Raw genomic sequence first — 22,196 nt, forward strand, 5'->3', positions numbered from 1 at the left:
GCCAGTCCCACGCTTGTTCTGTTTTCACTTGGACAAAATCCCCCCAGCCCCTTCTGCTTTACATTTTATTAAATTTGGATGTCTCACACACCAAGAATAATATCATTGATTTTTGAAAGGTCACTTTCAAGGCACATTTCCATATCTGTTAAGACCACTTCTCTTCCTCAGCCCTGTCTATGGCAGTATCTTGAAAGCCTGAAAATGAATTCCATATTTTCCATAATTCAATCTGTCCCCTCAGCCCTGATCTACTTATTTATGGCAGCGAGGCTTATGCAAATACTAGTCTCTTGTGCCTCTTTGTTCTTGTGGATCCATGTTACTAGCCAGAGCTGGAGTCCCCTCTGCGCTGAGGGCTGCACATTGCCACACAATCCCTCCCTCCTCCAACCTACACAGGTAAGGGATGTAAAGGGAGGTGCAGTTGCACAGAAGTTACAACACTGAGGCAAGGACAAGAGCAGCTCCCACACACAGTGGCAACACCACGCCACAGCCCCAGCACGGACACAGAGACCGAGCAAGACAGGAGTGACAGCATTGCAGAGCAAATAAACGAGCCAAAACCAAATAAAGACCAGTCCAGTTGAAGTCTATATCCTAAAGCTTTCATAGAGCAGACTAACTCATCCTAACGAATTGCCTGACCTGCACGCAACAGGTCAGCAGGGGAACGTGGCTTTGTAAGCAGGGGAGGTGCGTAGAGACTCCTGGCTTGAATCCAACCATACAGAGAAATTTCACACCCAAAGAGGGAAGATAAAAAAAAAAATAAAGGGCAGAAACAAAGTCAAACAGCTTTCCTCAAGGAGCCGTGCAAACTTAAGAGCAGAACAGAGCAGAGCTTGTGCTCTGATGGTCCCAACAGTGAAACACCCCCAGGCAGCCACCGACAGCACATGATGCAAGCTGAAGGGCCGCGCAGGTCTAGGTACAGGACACCATGCCAGTCCCCAGCTAAAGAAGAGCACTAAGGAACCACAGCATGATGGCAGCGATGATAATGGCTCATCATTTGTCCTATACTCACTTATCCTCACAGTGCCCTCACGTACTGCTTTGCCAATGACAACACGAGCACAGGTACAGGGCTGCTCCTCCTCCTCCTGCTGCTGCTTCCAGTCCTGAAATACCAGCAGGTCTCTATCATGTGCCAAAGGTGGTGTGGGGAGAAGGAAAGAAGTCCTCTCTACCTGCCAGAATACGCAGTTTTATTCCTCCTTCTTGGTAGCCTCAGTTTAAGAAAAAAAAAAAAAAATAAAAGCAACCAACAAAGGACAAAAAAAGAAAAGCCACCACCCAACCCAACACACAAACACACACACACAAACCTCAAAGAACTCTCCCCATGAAAAATGCAAGCTTTGTTTCTGTAATTCTTAGTTCCTCTACAAAGAATCTCGAGCTGGTAAAAACACCCACCGAAAACTTCAGTAAACAGAAACCGCCTTTCGCATCAGTTCTGAAAACAAATGCTGGGCCAGCTCCGATCCTGCTGCAGCTGCTCTGATTTGGGAGTCATGCTAGTGGGGTGCTTGGCCCTCTGCAACCCGGGCTACACTCTGCACTGTATGAGGTATCTCCTGGGATGGAGGAACAACATAAAAGCAAGTCAAACGAACTGATGCAGACCTATGATATGAAGCACGCCCATTCTTTGGCTACACAATTATTTTTAAAGAGATGCTGTTACCTTTGTGTTTCCAGGCTGCAGTATACACAAAGAATTCCCATCTCTATTAGGCAGTCCAAAGCCATACTATTGAGAGGGTTTTGTTTTTTTTTTTGAAAAAAAAAAAAAAAGCTATTACTCCCTCATCTCCTTGACAAACCCCTGTCGTTTCTTTTACCTACCCGTAGCTTTTCTTAAGCTAACGGGACCCCATTTTTACAATGACCCTAACAGATTCTGAGCAACAGAGAAGCACCTTCATAAAGGAAAATAACATGACAGCTTACCCAAGCAAACTTAGGCCTTTGAAATTTATCTCTCTTCTGCAGAAAGGGCCTGAGCTAAACAAACACAGAAAGCACATCTATACCCAGGTATGACTACAAAGTTGATGCATTAGTGCCAACTACTGCATGAACGACAGTTTCCAGATGAGGCATACATACCTGTAGTCAGTAGCATCCCTTTAAGCCTGCCACCAAAATCCTAACTTTAGATGACTCACACGATAACTAAGGAGCTGATGGCTTAGACTTCCACACTTTCATAACACTAAGCAACCAATGCAGAAAAGCGCCAGCTGATGCGCGCAGAAGCGCTGCATTTACCTGTGCTGGGAGAGCCTCGCTCGGGGGTCAGATCCTCACTGCTTTGCTCTTCTATCAAAACCCCAGTCTCCACCCCGAGCCGCCACGGGGTAAGGTCCCGATGCGCTGCGTAAAGTCATCAGATCCGCAGAGAAGGGTCCCAGGGAGCCGAGGTGCAGGATGCTGAGCCTGGTCCGCCCAGAGCCTAACTCTAGCTTGCTGCTCAACTTTCGGCCAGCCTGGCTTTTAGTTTCTCTGCCTGGGAACCAGGGTTTCCAAACACCGCTTCCAGAGATCTTGAGCCGTCGGATTGAAAAAGAAAAAAAAGTTGCAAGCTTTCTTTCTAATCCCCTGCAATCCCAAACACATGAGCTGAAAACGCCTAGTCCTTCAGCTGCATTTCAGCTGGTTTTCTTAAAGCAAAGAATATAAGACGAAAAAAAAAAAAAGAAGAAAGAAAGAGAAAACACCTCCTCCTCTCCCTCCTTCTTTGTAAGGAGAGATAGCATCTACATCTTCCTCCGAGAAGCCTAGCAAACGCTCGAACAAATGAATCTGGAAGCTTTCAAAAAGTACTTAGTGGTCCAAAAGCACTTTTAACGCAAGATAAGAGATCTCGCAATCCCCAGATTGGAGCATGCGAAGGGTAGGAAAGTAAAAGATAAGCTTGCATCTGAAACCGCTGGGGGGGGGGGGGGGGAGGGAGAAACCCAACAAAACGCAACAAACCCTGAACCGACAGAGAGGTTTCACTGCACAGAGCCCCCTCCTTGCCGCCACACGCTCGGGAGGAGGAGAAGCACCGACCCCCAGCACCCAACCCCACGGGCACCGCTCTCCAAACCTCGCCCCCTGGGGCACGAAGCGGCCCCGCCACCACCGCCCCTTTCCCCCAACACCCGGCTCCACCCGGCAAGAAGAAGGACCCGGTGGGGAGCGACACCCCCCCCCCCCCCCCCGGGGACCCCCCCTACCGCCCCGGCTGCCCGTCCCGTTCCCCCCAAAACCCCCAGTCCCCCTCCCCGCTGCTCACCGGGGCCGCGCCGCGCCCTCAGAGCCCGCCCATGCCCGCCGGGAGGCGGCCGGGCAGCGCCGCCCGCTCCCGCCCCGGCTGCCGCGGCGGGGGAGCCCGCGGCCGGCCATGGCTTATATCGCCGCGGCGCCTGCTATAAATAGAGCGGCCCCGCCGCCGGGGGCCGGGCCGAGCCGAGCCGGGCCGGCCGACACCGGAGGGAGGGCTCCGGGGTAGCGGCGGGGCCCCGGCATCGGCTCCCGGGGAGTGAAGGGGGGGGGGATGAGGGGGTGGTTTGGTTTGGGGCGGCTGCTCCGCTTGGGGCTCGGGGGCACCGGGCGGCCGTGCCCAGGCCTCCGGCCCCGCTGTGGGCCCGCCCGCCTTAAGGTGGATCGCGGCGGAGGGACCTTAAAGAGGCCGGGAGGGTGCGGGAAGAGGGGTTTGGGGGTAAATTAGGGGGGTTTTGGGGAGGGCGGGTCGTGACTGACATTGCCCCGGCGCCGCCGGGTGGGCGCAGGGTCGCCGGAGGGGCTTCGTGCACGGTAGTGCCCGAGGCAGGAGGCCTCGCTGAGTCCTGTCGCAGTTCACAGAATTTGTCTCAGATGAGGCTTGAAGGCAACGCGGGGCTGCCGTTTGCTTTTCTGACCTCCTCTTCGTGCCCTCGACTCTGGGAGACAAAAGCTTCGCGCCCGCGCCTCGCCTGCAGGTCCCTTTGCCACCTCGCACCTTCCTGCTGGTGGCCGAAGGGAGCTGAAGTCCTGCTTCTGCACAAGCACTCGCCCTCGTGCACGCGCTGTTCACACCCGGGATGTGGGCAACAGTGGTGTGAAAGCGATCCGTGTGAGCCCGACAGCTCTGCCCCTGTGTCAGAGCAGCTTGGGCACGATCCTCAGACACCCCCAGAGCATCTCGGGGGGCTGCGGTCCAGCACCTGGCAGCTCTGGGCCCTGCCCTCTGCGGATGGGAGGTGGCGAGGGCTCGGGGTAGCCTCAGCGCTGTTGTGCCCTGGCCTTGCTGGTGCTCCCCAAGGCACAAAGCCTCAGCTCTTCGAGTCCGTCAGTGCTAGGTGAGCTGGGTGAGCCCCGCTCGTTTCGTTGAAAGAGGGCCTGAACTGGTTGGCTTTTGTTACGAAGTGGAGCAGCCGCGCACACATACTGCAGCGAGCTGCCTCCTTCACCTGTAAATTCTTCACTAATCTCGCTCCATCTCAAGGCACGGAAAACGAGTCCAGAAGAACCCCCTGTAGGCTTTTCTGACTGAACCGCAGGACTGAGACATTTTGTTCACATGAATCAACAGCTTGGCTTGCAAGGCAAGGGTTTGTCAACAGCGCTCTCAGGTTTGAATGTGAATTTGGTGCAAAACCCAGCTCCTCTTTTTGGCCACAAATTTTCCTTGCTGGACAAAATGTCTCAGTTTCCTCAGGGCAGACTTCTGTCAGACCTTTTACGCATGCAGTACGGTGACGGAGGTGTCCAGCTTTGAGCAAACTTTTTGTTGCCCTTAGCACATCTTGCCATGAACGAGGGCAGCACTGGCAAACCTGCCTGTGAGCGGTGCCCTCCGCAGGTGAGCGGTGCCTGTTGGCGAGCCACAAAAGTCACTAAGTGCTGGGGACACTGCAGTCCTGGGACCAGTAGGCCAGAGGTTTCCAACTTAGATCTTTAAATCTGAGCATCCAGTTTAGTAATCTGGCATCTTAAACAGATTTCTATTTAGAGCAGACAAACTTCTGCTAATGTGGAGGTACCTGCATTTCCTAACCAAGAGTAGCCCAATATTCAGACACCCAGATCTGAAAATCTTGGCTGTGTTTCATACCAACTTCAGTAGCATTTGAGAAAAAAGCCCCGTGGCCTGGCTCCCGCACTTAGGTCTCCTGGGTATCCCTCAGTTCTCAGTAGTCTTCCTGCCCATGTGAAATGCTGAAATTATGTAAGGAGGAAAGCCAAAAACTCCTATTTCATCTTTCTTTCAATTCCTGCCAGTATCTGGAGCGGCATTAAATGTCTTGTAGCGCGTATTAGTTAACAACTTTGCTACAGGGGAATTGCTGCTGTGGTTGGGCGCTTACACAATACAGCTCCTATTTAAGTGCATTTTCGCATCCTGCTGAGTCACCCCAAGGAGCCCTCAAACAAAGGGTTGCCTTCGGTTTGACAGCAGACGCGCTGTCACGAAGAGCTCTCCTGCACCAGCCCTCCCCGTCAGGACATGAGTGCAGAATGGGCAAAACTTCAAACTTGGGAACTTTATGCAAAGCTAAAAGAAAAAAGCGCCTTCACATTTCAGCCAGCGTTTTACCCCGTGCAGCTTTAAGCACATGACATTTCCAGTCTGGTTCAACATCCCTTAATAGATTAAAGTGATCGTACAGTCTCTGAACTGCTCGGGTCAGCCTGTACCTCAGGCAAACCGTCTCTAAGAGGACGTATTATCTGTACAGCGTAACATTTCACTCTTAGGGCTAGATGGCGTGGCTCTTTCCTGCCCCACGTTACAGCTGAGCGGGTTAATGCCGTGCAAACCACACATGGCCTCTCGGCTTCTTCTGCTAGTGGCTGCCCTGCAGGCTGGCGGGGGACACTTCCCTTGCCTGACCCTGGCACGCTGTATGTTGAGCGGAAATCTGCAGCGGGTGGCTGCAGGCACACAGGCTTTCACAGCATGGCAGGGCTGTTTGCACAAAATAAGCGATGTTTTCTCTGCAAGGGTAAAATTTTGTCTGTAAAAGTTCCTGCCAGTATAGTGCTGCCCTTACTGTCACACAGCCAGGGATAGTGCCCCATCCCTGGAGGTGTTCAAGGCCAGGTTGGATGGGGCTTTGAGCAACCTGATCTGGTGGGAGGTGTCCCTGCCTGTGGCGGGGGGGTTGGAATTAGATGGTCTTTAAGGTCCCTTCCAACCCAAACCATTCTATGACACTATGATAAGCGGTCACTGCAGAGAAGGCAGAGGATGGAGATGGGGTCTGGGGGCTAGCGGTGGTACTCTCATGAGCTAACCCAAGGCATCGCTGCCTGGAGGCCAGCTGGGTTGTGCCAGAGCAGGGAGCTGTTCCCAACTACACCCCGCAGAGACCCTTGTGGCATCCTACAGTGGATCAGGTGGTGCTAGAACAGAGCCCCATGGGCCTGGCCTTGGGCATTAAATGTGGAGATGGGCATGAGGAGGCCAAAGCCTGAGGCCTGCCTGATGGTCCAGTCTCAAATGAGAAGCAAAGGAGGTTGCGGTGCTCCTATGACATGCCAGATGGCTCCAAATCTGCATGAAACCAAAACGATACCTTTGCTCTCACTGTAAATCCAGTGGGTAAGAGGTATTGGAGCACTCCTTCAGGCTATGGACAAGGAATATCACTGTGCATCTATGGACTTGGAACAACTGAACTATAAAAAAACATAGCTTAAACAGCTGAGATTTGTTTCAATAAACTTCTCTGTGGCTGTTGGCATGGACTGAGGTAAAGCTACTTAGCAGTAGAGGACATCTAGTGATATTCAGATGTAACTACATAAACCCAGTAAAAGTTCATGTGTGACTGCTTAAAAGATGCCTTGGCTAAAGATAGGATACAGTACGGCTGTAACAGCTGCAAGAGGGCTGTGACAAGCTGACCATGCAGCACCCAATATAAACGGGTCACGAGGGAAAAGTCCCAGAAAGGCTTTATATGTATATATATTTATAATATACCATGTAAATATATATATATATATGTGCACATATACTATACAGAGAGCAGAAAGCACTGGGGAGCTGGTGATGCTGCACCTTTTAGCAAGAAGACATCACAGGGAAACAGCTCTTTAATTTCTGCAGCAAAGACCCTGCAAGCTGGGATACAGAGATTAAAATCAGTAGTTTTCTTTCAGGACTCTGCTCTTATCTCAATTTGCCTTTCATGTGACTCACCCTGAACACACACTGAAAACATCAGCCTCCCGATCAAGATTTTTTCTTCTCTCCTAGTACAAGAGGTGAAACCTTTCTCCATACCCTTTTTCAGCCTGCTGCTCTTTGTTTTTTTTTTTTAGGAAGGATCTGCAGAGTCCTTTCCCCCACCCAGTTTATTTATAACAGGGGATTATCTGGAAATATTTTTCCATACTTATTCCAGACCTGGGATGAGGAATTTGGCTGCAAAACAAAGAGACTGACAATTTGGTTTCTAGAGAGACAAGGATCAGCAGTGCTTTATAGAAGAACACACTTCCCTACGGAAATAGACTCATTTCATCTGACACTTCCTGTGAATGGAATTATTCACATTAAGATTACCATTAATTTAGGAGTAAGGGATTCACATTTGAGGCTTTACCATCTTGCACTTACTTCCATGTCAGATGCACCCAGTTTACAAGTGCTGAGGAGAGGTGGGACCTTGTTATTCCTAATAAAACTCAAGAAAAGTAAGTTTCTGCAGGCCAGATTAGATCCTTGGGAATAGCCGTGCAAACCTACAATAGGCAAAGGTTCGCAGTTTAGCTGCCTTGGTTTGCTTCAGCTCAGCAAACAGGTCTGATGCAGGAGCTGGGTGGTACCTGGCTATCAAACGATGGCAGCAGACCAGGACTGGGAAGAAGCTCTGACCAGTGCAAGCACAGAGCAACCACAGCCTCAGTGAGTAGTAAGACAAGAGTTTATTTCTCTTACAGAATCATTTTTCAGGGTTGAACTGCACATTGTAAACCTAACCCTGGAAGCCCTTTCAATGAGAACGGATTATTAATTGCGAGTGCAGATATGTACTCAAATTGCAAAGGAAAGGCCACAAAGAGAACAGAAGAAAAGGCTGTATTAGCTAAGACAACACTGTAAAAACTGCTGGTTCTTGCACCCTTCATGGATTTGTTTTATTTATCAATGGACTCTATATTTAGCAATCATAAGAGCAGAGTGCAGAGCAGCCCCGGCTCCTTGCTGGCTCAGGGGCGCTCCCGAGGGGGCTGGTGGCTAGCAGAGGCTGGCACAGCTCTGTGCACTGCGATAGCTGCTCGCACAAGGCAAGAGTCATTTCTCCAGCACACTGAGTCATTGTAGGAAGGAGACCGAATCTTACCCAATTTCCGAGAGCAGAACAGCTCTAAGCTCTCTTGTGATGAAATAAAAGCTGGCAGAGCACATGCTGTTATGTAGCAGGCAGGGAGGCCACTTGAGACACATTCAGGAGGTCTTCAGATGAGCAGCAGTAAAGGACACTTCAGAGGCTGAAAGCTGCTGGTGTTGAGCAGGGAAGGCACAGTGCAGCTGCTTCAGCACTGGAGAGTCGCAAATTAATGTATGATGTGAGTTTTAAGGCAGAGGAGATGAGGAAATCAATGACCCAGACAGAAGGGGAGATAGTGCCAGATGAAGCCCGATGACGACATTTCCAGGCAATTTGTTCACACTGCTGGGTGAGCTGCTTGTGGAGAGATGGAACAGATTAGAGACGACTGCATACACTTTGCCCAAGAGCAAGACCGAGACATTTACAGTTGCAAGGGCCTCTGTGGCTGTGCTGTCTTCACACAGAAACATTAATAACCAATTCCTTTAGCTATCAAAGAATTAGCTCCGGCTGACTTTACCGTTTCAGCATGTGAAAAGGCAATTACTTTCCCTTTTAGTAATTTCAAGCAATATGCAATGTTACAGTCAGTTGGGTGTTCACTCACAAACACAGTCTCATGAAAAAGGCAGGCTCTCAGGGGAATTTGAACCTGAACGAACACATGTCAACCAGAACACTAACAAAACTTAGCTATTAAAAACTTATTCTAAGAAACATTGCAGTTGCCATTTAACTGGAAAGAGAATGACAAGGGCTTCTTACATTTTTCTGGCAGCGCAAAAGCAGTCGCAGTGTGCTACCCTGCAGAGATCTAACATCAAACAGGAAGCAAAAGCGGCTAATCTGTAGTTAATTTGTCTAGTTAGTGCTCAAGTTTCTGGTCAGACACTCACCGCATGTCAAGAGCCGAGGCAACAGAATTAAGCATAGGAGAAAGACAAGTGGCCTGGACACGGGCTGCGTGCTGAACACAGAGCATGGCACATGGGAAGTGGGGTTATCTATTAACATTACTTCAGTTTTAGTGATCTCAATTGCATACATACAAGAGAGCTTATCTTCTTGGAGTGCTTGAGCCTTAAGAAGGGCAGTTCAAGCATCACACCTGAGGTGCAGCACCATGGCAGGCACTCAGGAACACACCGTGTCTTTGCCTCCAACTTGAAGTACCAAGCAGGGAACACGCACTGAGCAGTGTTCTGCTGGAAGAGCTGTAGCAGCTGCATGCAGTTGGTGGTGACTCTGTCCTGCTCTTCTCGGGCACCTCACTACAAGTTATTTATTATTTCCCTGTCTCATTTCAACCATCTCATTTGATGACCTTATGCATCTTTTTGCCTGCCTCAGTATGGTTTGAACACAGGGGAGATGATCCCCCAAGAGATGTGAGACGGGCTCAGCATGGAGCCCAAGAAACACTAAAGCACAAACCCGGGATTTCCCAGATAGCTGTCCTTGCACCTGGAGTTTATTTCTGCTCCTGCAGCAAACAGGCCACAGATGTATGTGCAGCAAGCCGTGTGCATAGGCAACCCTCTGCCCATGCACTCAGGAATTGGCAGGGCTAGTCTGACCTGCCACTTACTGAGGGCAATACCTTAATAAAGCAGTTGAGCTTGTAATGGCTGTCAGACCTACAGTGGGGCAGGGACCCTGCTCTTTATTTGGCCTTATTGGCTTGTATACAGAGCAGAATGCTGTAAACAGAGCTATAAATACTCCTGTGCCCATTGCATACTCGAGGTCAGAGCAGATGAGCATAATAATTCCTTCTGGCTTTAAAAATAAGCTATGAATCAATGCATTCATTGCAGGCTGAGTATCCCTGGAATGAGCCTGATGGTGCTGCTCCAAAACGTTGGCATTGCCGGTGAGAGCATTGTTGAGAACGACGTACATGGTGGTGAAAAGCACAGAAGGGGGAATGAAGCAGTCTGATCCCTAAAACCCACTTCTGGTAGGACGCAATTCAGCAGAACACCTGGATGCCAAACCTGGAAATACCTGTTGGCTTGAAGAAATATTTATAACCCTCTGAACGGCACTGACCTGTCAGGTCACATCCCAGATCTCTCTGCTGCATCTTAGCCTCCATGTGAAACTCACCTTATCAGCACATAGCTGAAGAAGCAGGACAGGTGAGAGGAATGGGAGCTGATCCGGAGATGGAAAGCCAAACCTCAGCCCTAGGCAGGGCAGCATGTCCTCACTGCCAGCACGTCAAAGAACACAAGCCCAGAGAACGCAATTGGGGGGGCAGGATGCATCCTACTGAAAGCTGCCAAGAGCAAAAACCAGTGCTTTTCAAACTCCTTCAAGCCCAAACTTCCTACATAGGGAAAAGTGCCATGGATTCAAACGTCTGCAGAATTATATGACGGCAGAATTCAGCCTTAGCCAAGCCCATCCTCCCTGCATTTTTTATGGGGAAGCCGTATAGTTACACCTAGAAGTGATGCACCCTCTGATCTCACTTTGGATGTCCCCTGCAGGGAGACGCTTCTTGGACTTCTGAAAGGCAGATTTATGTGCAAAGAACAACAGTCTTCAGTAACTTCTTGATGCAACTGGGACAAACACTACAGTAGCAAATATTTTTGTAGAAAAGCATTTCAAAGAGATTCTCCCTTGGATTCTCATTCTGATTCATATTGCTCTTCTCCCCCTGCTTTCTAACTTTACAAACATTTCTCTGGCTGAATAACATTTTTGGTCCACTGCCTGTTGCAATCAAGGAAAACCTTTCTATTGACTTCTGGGACAGTTAGGCCCAGCTATTAGTGAAACATAAAAGCATTCAGACCCCACACTACTGGGACTGTGTGTGTAAATGGCATTACTTCCCTCCTCCTGTGGTTGCTCATGAGATCAGGACACAAAGGCAGCCTGTCTTTTGGGAGCCCTCTTTCCTTTAGAAGCCTGTTTGCCTTTCTATCTCATAATGACAGTGAGAAATCCTTAAGGGTTTTCTATCTCCCATTCCCCAGCGGAGAGCCCTAGCAGGCAATGGCTTTGTCAGGCAGCATATTAATGAAACAGAAAACATGACCTGAATTTTTATAGCTTGTACTTAGCAGGTCATTTACTTGTCATGAAAAGGGACATTTTGCATTGGTTGCCAATAATAGCTTCAGAAAAGCAAGCACTTAGCTCTCATGTTTAATTCCCATGAGCAGGAAGGGAGAGAGGAGACCCAGAGCTACCTCCTTTCCCCCACTTCACACTGGGATATTCCAGCTTTGTAGAGCCCTCGCCTAAAATTCAGTTGCAGGAATGGGGGTGCATGGGTCACCCCCTTACGAGGCTCACAAGTATGGCCAAACTGAGGCCAGGATCCCAACCCAGAGCAGAAGGAAGAGAAGGAGGAGGGTTTCTCCCATATGTGAGCTCTGAGACTATTTGTCAATGGCAAGAAAATTGAGTCACAATATTATTCCATTAATTCCTTCTTTTCCTACAGCTTACTTCAATCCAAGTCTTGTTGCCACCTATACAATTAATGAATTCAGGGATCACAGAATCACAGAATATCCTGAGCTGGAAGGGACCCACAAGAATCATCAAATCCAACTCTTGGCTCCACACAGGACCATCCAAAAATGAAACCATGTTTCTGAGGGTGTTGTCCAAATGCTTCTTGAACTCTGGCAGGTTCGGTGCTGTGACCACTTCCCTGGGGGGCCTGTCCCAGTGCCTGACCACCCTCTGGGTGAAGAGCCTTTCCCTTACCCCCAGCCTGACCCTCCCCTGTCCCAGCTCCATGCCGTGCCCTCGGGTCCTGTCGCTGTCCCCAGAGAGCAGAGCTCAGCGCCTGCCCCTCCGCTCCCCTCGTGAGGGAGCTGCAGGCCGCCATGAGGCCTCCCCTCAGCTTCCTTTTCTCTAAGCTGAATCCTAATTAAGATCACATGCCCATTTTTTGGAAGATGTATAAAACTTAAGGCTGGTGCTTTCATGCCCTCACAAATCAGTAGTACCTTTGTCCATCACTAATCAACAGTGCTGTTGTTGGATAGTCCTTCACTCCAAAAGAGCCAGGTGTCAGAAGACTGTCCTAAGAGATTGCGCCTGGCCTCAGGAGGTGAAGCAGACCGAACATAGCAGAGGAGGTGTGAGAGTACAAGGTGGGAGCCAGGGCTGCTGACATGGTGCTGCCCTAACTCGTGCCATTCCACACACTTCATCACACATTTGTGTCTCTGAGGTGCATATCCATGCATCTGTCAGACTGCTCTGACTGGTGCCTTTCACATGCAAAACATCAAACTGACAGACTTGCCTCCATGTAGGGTCTTTAAGACCTTGGTATCTAACTGTATTCACCAGGGCAGGATCATTGAATTACTGAGTGCACTCAGTACAGGATATTTAATAAGTGCATGAAAAAGCTACCGAGAAACAGAGATCATGACCCTGCTTCTACTTAACCAGTTTAATTTTAAATAAAAAACTCTAAAGAAAAATTTGAAGGGACCTGTAAACATGGATAGCATGTCTCATCAGATTAATTACAGGACAGAGTGCATTTCAGATATTGATCTGGGTCTGGAAAGGTTTTAATAAGATTAGTTAGGAGTTACTAGCACAAGATGGAGATATTCATCTAGTTCATAGCTTTGCTGAACTCAGGGTACTTACACTAAACAGAACTTCAGCCCTTTGAAATCCCCAAGCTGAAACTACCATGAGCTTTACTAACATCAGTAAATGATGCCTCGCAGGAATTATTACCTCATTTCACGTATGGGAAATAGGAAAACAAAGGTGCTCTGCCCCGCAGTTTTGAAGGTGGTTGATAGAAAACCTTCACACACAGCAAATTTTAGAAGGAGACAACCTACTCACTGCTCAGTGCGTCTGCTAGGCATTAGGGTCAGGTCACAAACAAACATAGGCTCTTTATTCAAAACAGGACTGCCTTGAAATGGAAAGTCACTAAAATTGCATTGTGGTTGGTACGAGTTAGCTCCTTTTTTTTTTTTTTTTTTTTTTTTTTTTGGTGCTTCCCGAAGGGAGTCAAATTTGGAATAGTTTCAAAGACAGACTAATCGTTTCAGCCTGAGGAGTCACTGCTCACATCCAGAAACCACGTGGAGATCTTATGGGGATGCTGCTTGGATTTTGCCACTCCTCCTGTTTCTTCTTGCTGCCAAGTTCTGATAAAAGTAAATTATTTCTTTTCAGAGGAAAATCAATGATATGTTGCCTGAGTGAACAAGGACTCAATCCTTCTCCCCCGAGTGCCTCACTCACCAGGCTGGGTGGAGGTTATGGAAGGCTGTTTATTTTTACAAATCTGTTCGCAAGAAATAATGCTGAGGGGCATGGGACTTTGGTGGTAGTCTCCTGATGAAGGCTCCCAATGCTCTAGGAATCTCTGCTTGTATATAGTTGCAGAGATGCATGAAAAGTTGCTTGTAGCATCAAGGTTCCACCTTCAGCATACTGATACTCTGAAATCCATTTGGATAAAGCATGTTGCTTGCATGGGTCTTGATATCCGAGAACATAATCTTTTGAATTGTGTGACAGTCTGGGTTCCAAGGAACAACCTAAAGGTGTCCTGAATGAATCCATGGAGGCTGCTTGCACTGATAAGTTTATTTGATCTGAACAGATGCTTTAGCATGTTCCTGTAAATCAGATTGCATGCTAATTCAGTCCCTGGACTCTTTTCTACTCATATGTCACCAAAATTTCCAGTACGCCATATTATCTATGCACCTTTAGAAAACAAATTGTTTGCTGTCAAACAATTATTTTTTTTCCTTCAGAACCCAGACAAGATCCAAACCAGGAAGATCAGAAATAAAAGGCTCTGAAGTGGGCTATTAACCAGGACCTATGCAGTCACCCTCAGTTATGCAAAGATCATGAGGAATTACACAATTTGTGAGCCTAAGCAGCATTCTTCAAGCAGGTAAGTATAGAAAAATGAAGTCCAAGTGACATTTGGGGACATATCATAACAAAGTGTGAGAAAAAAATCAGTCATTTGGAGGAAGAAAATAAATGCTGGGTCACGTGGGCAGGGGGTCCTAGTTCACTCAAGGAAGTAGAGATCCACTAACGGGAGTGGGAAATCTAAGACCAGAGAAGATGGTCTGGACATGATAATATGCAGGTGTCAAGTTTTAAAATGTTGTAATTAAAAGAAGAACCTCTGAGGAAAGCAGAAAGTGACAGCTGACTGAAAATAAAATACTTGGAAGAATACAGACTCAGACACAGAATAAAGGGATTTAAGGAGATGACACATCCCATGCACTTGATCAGAAAAAATCTTCAAGAAATAGTAAGCATTCTTCTGTGACCTGTATTTTTTCTTTGGGAGTTAAAAAGAAATAAAAGAAGAAAAAAGACTGACTCTCAATTGTGTTCAGGGGAGAAAGATCTGATTGTGTTTTTCTCCTAAGAAATTAAGCTAACAAGGGATTTTGATTTGAAAGGAAGAAAGGCGATCCTCTTTGCTTTCAGATTAAATACCTAACAATGGCACTTCTGCCTGGAGTGCTTAAAATCTGTGGAAGTGCTCACATGTACACTAAATCCACAGGATTTATCTCTCATAGGTTGAGACTGCACAGGCTGGGTGAAGGCCAGCAGTTGGGCACCCCCCCGCCCCAAAAGCTCCTCTTTCCTCCTCCCACTCTCTTTTTCAGCTTTGATGTGAAATCACCGTTTCCAGGATGTGTTCTTGGAAGCTCAAAATCTGATTTTAGGGGAAATCCTCCTTCCAGGATAAGCTGTTTCCATGGGGATTAAACATTTCTGTTTCATTTTTGTGCTAGGAGCTTCCACAGAAGATTTACTTGCCTGTGTTTATGCCACTAAAATGATAAAGAAAATATGATGATGACAGAGGTAAATTTATACTCCCTCCATATAGAATTCAAGGGGAAGGGGAAAGCATGCCATATCAAAGTGGCTTGATTTTATGTAACAAATCCAAATGTTTTATGATTATGGAATGATCTGAATATACAAATGTATGAGAAATTGCTAGGGATCAGTCTGAATAGGGTCAAGTCTCCATCTCCCTACAAACATTCCTGGAGAATGACGTTAGGCATTAACCACCAGCTGCAATATTAAAAAACAAAACAACAAACACCAACCAACCAACCAACACACATGAAAAAACCAGCCCCCGATGCCCTATATATCTGAAGAGTAAGGTACGAAAACAGGTAGTAATGGCATACCTAAATAGGGTTTTCCCATCTGATTCTTCTTGCACTAGCAGAATCTCGCTCCAACCTGAATTCTTCAGGTATGCAAGATTCCCAGAGAAACCACTAAGAGAATTCTGGGGCAGGAAGGTGGGAAAACTTGTAAAAAAATTGTACCTTGGATATCTGGAGTCACTCCACTTGTGCCTAGAAAGGACAAGAATGTCTTGCCCGTGCCCTTTTATACTTGAAGGAAAAGCTCCTAAACTGTACATAACTTAATTGTGCCACTTCACCGTTAAAAGTTTATCTTTGATGCAGTTTTTCCCTCTGCTAAGTAGATTAAAGAAACCCTTATAAAGGCAAAGCACCCAATTTCAGCATAGACTACTTAATCATCTCCTGAGTGTCAGATAGTTATTTGCATACCTTGGCAGGGCTTTGGTCCTATTCCATACCTGCCTATTTGCAGTAGTCTGAATAAGACCAGATTCTTGCAGGTTGGGTGTTTCCTTCACATGTTCCCAAACTTGGTAAGTGAAACCAGTTGTGAAGTCTATGGGGTAAACTCTCATTTGCTCTTGTGTCTCCTCAGATGGGCTGCATGATTAGAAATCTAACTAGCATACTACTCTCAGGATGGTGTCTCCATGTCCCCATGAGGAAGCACAGACCCAATCTGGTCCATGTCAGAGCCAGATTAGCCGTGAGCAGGCAACTGAGCCATGCAACAATCCAAGGCTGAACACTCATTTGGCACTGCTGACTCCCATATGGGTGCTTCTTCAAGACAATTCTCCAACACAAGTACTGTTGCTTGTGTCATTCATACCAGGACGAACCCTGCTTAAAAATGATGATGGAAAACACTCTCAGACTTTAAACAAGACTTGAAGGACTTGCTGTAGTCCTGGAGCTGGTCAAAGAGTGATCAGAAAAGCTGTGTTTCTTTCACACAGAAATACCATTTTCCCAACGGAAAAAACATGCAATAGGTTTCACCAAGAATTCTCATGCTTTCACTACACACCTTCAATACTTTTTCCCTCCAACATTTTAACAACAGCTAAGGAGATCCACCTGGCTGCCTTTCTCCTACCTGTCACATTAGGAGTGGGAAAATAATGAAAGATGCTTCCCAGACAGCTGTGATAGCAAGTAACTTGCAAAGGAAACAGGACTTTGAAAACACAGAAGAGACTTGTCTGATCCCCTCCCTATATCAACCTGTCTGGGAATCCAGCTGCAGCATCCATCCACCTTTTCTGTTGGCATGTCAGCCTTTAAGGTACTCAGTAAGATGCTGGGTTTGGCACTGAAGAGAAATCAAGCACTAAATGAGCTAACTCAGGCAGCGAGGAGAATGAATGGGGAGATCCTTGCTTCCAGCTGTTTTGCTGTGTGCTGGCTCATTCACTTAGTGATTTATCATTTGTTGCTGGTGGAAGAAAACAGGAGCTCCAGTCCATTGCTGCCACATGAAGAGCAATGGGAAAAGCCACCTCTGTAGACTGTCTGTGCCACAGACCTTCCCACTGCTGCTTCTAGGATCAGAGCACACTTGCAACTCACTGCTCAAAGACTGAATTTGACACCATCATTCTTTTTAAGAAGCTTTAAAGCTACTTCATTCTCTTTAGCAAGTATTGTTACTTTGAAGAAATTCAGTTCTCAAATTCAGCTTGTAAAATTAATCTCACCATTTCCCCCAACCCCTGTTACCAGCTGGAATAAAATATCCACGCTGTTTTCTTGATTAAAAGATTGTTGCAATCAACAATGAATGAACAACTGCTCATGAGGGTAAAATTGAAATGATCCCTGATGTGAGCACATGAGCTGTTACCAATTTTTCCATGCTGAGCTTTCAAAATAATTATAGTAACCCTGCATAATTCAGCTTGGGCTTTATTGTATTCCACATCAAATCAAAACCAATAATGGTTATTTCTAAAATAGCAGTATTGCTTCAGTACAACTCACCTAAATAGAATTGGTTCTCTCAGTGGGTTTTCTCTTCCACAAAGAAATGCAGATTTACGTGATTTACAGTTACAGTGAAAATTGGCCCATTGATGCAGTCCTATTGCTGGTACCATCAATAACAGGCTCTGCTGTCAGAGATTCACCTAGTTAAAGATAGCAGTCATCCAACACTTAATACACAAGTGACACACCAAACCTTCCAGCTGCTCTCAGAGTACATCCTGGAGATGCTTGTTTTTTTCAGATCTTCTCCTGTCCTTCCACACAAAAACAGCTCTGCCAACTGGATCCCAATAGCCACAATGGCCTGCTGGATCCTGAGTATTCATAAGAAAAATGACCAAATTAGAGGTCCACGTCCTGAGATTTGGCTGGACAAAGAAATCAAGAATTTTATAGCAAAGGAGCAAGATCAAATTAAGCTGGATTTAAATATGTTTAAATTGTTGTAACATATAAGTGGACAAGTCAATGATCAATTGAACAAAGGTTGGAAGCCCTAGAAAATAATTGGAAGAATTTTTACTGATGGGTATTGAGTTAAGGAAGCAGAAATGGGAACGAAGGAGGCAATCATCTTATCAAGCTACTAAACTGTTGGTAGAATTATTGGGTGAAAGTCTGACTCATGAATTGGCGTGTCCAAATATTCGCCATTAACAGGAAATTTTATCTCTGTGGGGTTTATCCTGGCAGGGAATGGCAGTACTTGAGTGACTTGCTGCAAACTGAAGCTAGATAAGTTTCAAAGAAGAAACAAGGCAAAGTATTCTAAATCAAAGTCAGTGTTTATCATTGGAACAAATCCCTGATGGAAAGGCTGGATTTTCTCCCATTTGTGCTTTTGTATGGAGACAAGATGCCTTTGTATAAGATCTCAAAAAAAACCCACAGTTTTTGACCTTAAAATAGGGGAACTTGGTAAAATTAGGATCATCTGTAATACAATGTTGTTCCTTCATGAAAGGCTTCAGCTTTGAAATAGGTTTTTGTTTCGTCCCAGCTACAGAAGTAAAGCTTTCAGGACTCCACAGTCCCAAGGACAGAAAAGAAAGATTCCTCACAACAATTAGTAGGCCGAAGCCTGGGGCTGATCTGCAACATGGGGCCCTGGTTCAATCCCTTCTCTGTCCAAGCTGGTGAAAACATTTGGACCAGGCCCCATTGTTCTGTGCCGTCCTTGTTTGCATAATATAAATGCTGCAAAGAAGTTTCTTTAAGGCAATAGTTATTACACTGAAGTTATTAAATAGTAACAAATTCATTTATTGGGTTTATTAAAATAATGTTCATTACAAAGAGACCCATTTCAGTTTTGAGGAGTTGGGTGAGCGTGAAGTGTGAGGAGTTTCCTCTGCAGTTCTACATGGTGTCAACAGGCCTGTGATGTGCCTCCATTACATGGCCTAGTGGCCACAGACCTTATTCTTTCCAGCTTTAGGCATCTAGGAAATTAGATCTTATTAATGTGTTATATGAAGCTTAAAGGTAGATACTCTATTATTAGCTTAACAAGGACAATCAAGAAAAAAAAAAGACAAGTAGCTCTCCTTTATTTCAGCTTGAAATAAAAACAAAACTACATGAGGTTTCCCAACTGGCTATTTAGTTACAGGAAACGTGGAAGGAGGAATTGCCTTTAGTGTGAGGAGCACACATATTTTACAGAACCAGGGCCCAAAATGAGACTACTACAGTCTGTTCAGTAATTCATTAGCCGATATGGTGTGGAAATCCACAATGGGTCAGCCATGCTCAGGCTCACGAGGGCTGGTGGGTCAGGAAGGATTCCCAGCTCTCTATCAGGTCCTGCCAATTACTTTGCAGCACTCTGCAGGCTTCAGAGGAGCTAGGCCAAGCCCTAGAATGTGCATTACACTGCCTACTAAGTGTGGCTTGCATCCTGAAGCCAAACTGGACAGATTTCGGGCATCAAGGCAGATGCTGCCAACCCCAAGGTTTTTGAAGCTTAAATCGTTACTGAAGGCCTGTGGATATTTAGGCTTCGTGTACTTAGGCCTGTTCTTCCTGAAACGAGATTGCTCGCTTTCCCTAGCTGGTGCAAAAACCAAGCAAGTGAGGACACTAAGTGGAGAGTTGTATAATAACACCCGCCTGCCCGAGGCAGCTTCCCTAAGCAGTAAGAAGCCAGGAAGAAATACCTTGATTTTAGCAGTCATTGGAGCCGCCAAGGACGAGACCAAATAGCGAAACAGTTGCGCAAGTATTCACAAGTGCAGCAGTAGCACTGCTGACCTCCAGACGAGCACACCAAGATCCTGCTCAAGCTTTGTACAAAATAAATAACAAAATTTGATACCCCTGCCACATGGTAAAAGCACCGTCCTTCCATGCTTCAAGCCTGGTTTCTTCATGGTAACTCAGTGCTCTGGCCAGCTTAATTCACTGAGTCACCCCAATGTGACATCATTATAAGCGTTGACTTGTACATCTTAGAAGTAGTGACTACGCTATTGTTAGCAAAAAGATCTTCTAGCACCTTCTGGTGGTGGGACTCTGAAAGGACCTTTCCATCAGCATCAGCTGGAGGAAAAGATGCCTGTCCTTCACTGCTAAACTGCAGAAAAGTGATTTTCTGGGAGAAGAACATGGAGTAATTGGCTTTGTTACTCTAAAAAGATATTTAGATAAAAGACATCCATATTAGATAACAGGAAGCTGAAACAATACCCTGACGTCCAATAGTTTTAAATACTTGGAAAGTATCCGACAGAAAAAAAATATATATATATATTTAATCCCTGTTTTTTCCCCCATTCCTTCACCACACCGGCTGTTTTCACAGCAAGCTGTGACAAGAACCTTTCTCTCACCCTTGTTGCTGCAACATATCTGAGATAGCATAAGAGGTAGAATAATAAGTCTGATGAAAACAAAGATTTTTCTCCTCTCTTCCACAAAGAGTTTTCCCAATGCTATTATCATGTTTTCAAACTCTGCTAACCATTTTAAAATTAGGTTGCAAACAATGGTTTTCAGAGGGAAATCTCTGTAGCACATAGGGCATTTGCTGCAATGCTACTAGAAATAAAACCATAGTCTGAACACATTCAATTATTCATGTGTTCACAAATACAGGACAGGCAGGCTCAGAGACTTCAGAGGTTCCATCACCAGTACTGTCAAGCTCCAATATCATAGAATCACAGAACAGTTTGGGACCTTAATTCCAACCCCCACTTTTCTTGGGCAGGGACACCTTCCACTAGACCAGGTTGTTGAAAGCCTCATCCAACCTGGCCTTGAACGCTTTCAGGGATGGGGCATCCACAACTCCTGTGGGCAACCTGTTCCAGTGCCTCACCACCCTCCAAGTGAAGAATTTCTCCCTAATGTCTAACCTAAATCTCACCTCTTTTAGTTTCAAACCATTACCACTTGTCCTGTCCTTGTCTGCACTAGCAAAAAGTTGCTCTCCATCTTTTTTATAAGCCCCCTTAAAGTATAGAAAAGCTGCAATAAGGTCACTCCAGAGCCTTCTCTTCAAGCTGAACAGCCCAGCTCTCTCAATCTTTCTTCACAGGAGAAATATCTGTCAATGCATTGTCTGCCAGATGCACACCACCTTTCTGCTATGAAGAGGCCACAGTTTTATTTATCAAATATCTATGGAAGTTCAATGAAAAAACGAAAATAAAAAACTAGGTTCTGACAGAACTGTGCCAGCTATCAGAGACTTCATGGCATGTTCCTGCAGGCACTGGGGCTGTCACTGCCACGCCAATCCCTTCTCAGGGATGTATCCATTAGAAGGCCAACTCATGAAACATTTATTCTGCATTAATGTCACATACTGTACACTTTTCTCTCCCAGACCATAAAAAATGCAGTGTGCCTCTCTGCCTTCAGTTAAGTGAATTGTTTTGCAGTCAGCTGGTTAACCTTTTCTTCATCACCCCCCACTTGAAGATGAATTTCTGCTGCTTTACCCAGTTGAGAGGGAACCTGAGTATTTAAGGCACCTTACAGTAGCATAGCACTTCTGTTGGATGAACTTCTTTCACAAATGTTGATATTAGATATCCGTGAACAATGAAGCAATGCAAGGGACACTAAGGGTCTTCTATTGAAGCCTGGAGCATACCTGGTTCATTTGATGTCCATCTGGGAGAGGCTGATGAAAGGTGGAGATGTCTTCTCTTAGGTCTTTCTGAAGTGCTGTTCATCCTGGGTCTATTTTACTTACCATAAGTAGGATAAAGCACCAAGGCTCGTCATTCTTCCTTTCCTCAGAGAATTGCCAGGTGGAATGTGGCTGGGTCTCCCAGGCCCCACTAAATCAGCACACAAACCATTGCAGATAGAAAGCAGACCCTGTCGGGTTGAAGGGTGAATGATTGTGCAGCAAGATGCAAGAAGTTGTTATAGACTACCCAGTGTTAGCAAGATATTTTTTTGAGGGTAAGAAAGTTTACCTAAATTGTGCTCCACCAATTTCTACTCTAACCAGAAGCTTAATATCCTAATGTCTCAGGCACCCATCTTTGAATGGGTGATTTTCATATTTGAAAATATGAATTAGTGACTATATGAAAGAGCCTCACCATGAATTAAACAGGCAGCTACTGCAAACATGCTGAGCACAGAAGATATCCCTGTCTTGACTACTTGGAGTGAGAGCTGCCCTGGTCAGGGACAATCTCATATTCTGTAACTCCACACTAGTAAAGACCCATATCTCTGGTAATAT

The 22,196-nt window shown here is 46.1% G+C and overlaps 1 protein-coding gene across 5 annotated transcripts in view; it reads right to left on the bottom strand.

The window, feature by feature from the left end:
* Nucleotides 1-3,450, bottom strand: part of MRAS (muscle RAS oncogene homolog) — a 41,119-nt gene extending 37,669 nt beyond the window's left edge. For 3 of the 5 annotated variants that reach the window (XR_010832427.1, XM_066999632.1, XM_066999634.1), the window contains exons 1-2: nucleotides 3,296-3,450; nucleotides 2,284-2,558 (exon numbers count right to left, since the gene is read on the bottom strand). The gene's annotated coding sequence lies outside the window, so the exon portion shown is untranslated. Of the gene's footprint in view, nucleotides 1-1,033; nucleotides 1,197-2,283; nucleotides 2,559-3,295 lie in introns of all 5 variants that reach the window. The other 2 variants (XM_066999633.1, XM_066999635.1) reach the window with 2 other exon arrangements.
* Between the last annotated feature and the right edge of the window lie 18,746 nt (nucleotides 3,451-22,196).

Source organism: Anser cygnoides, chromosome 6, assembly GCF_040182565.1.
Source record: "Anser cygnoides isolate HZ-2024a breed goose chromosome 6, Taihu_goose_T2T_genome, whole genome shotgun sequence".
Classification (NCBI taxonomy): domain Eukaryota; kingdom Metazoa; phylum Chordata; class Aves; order Anseriformes; family Anatidae; genus Anser; species Anser cygnoides.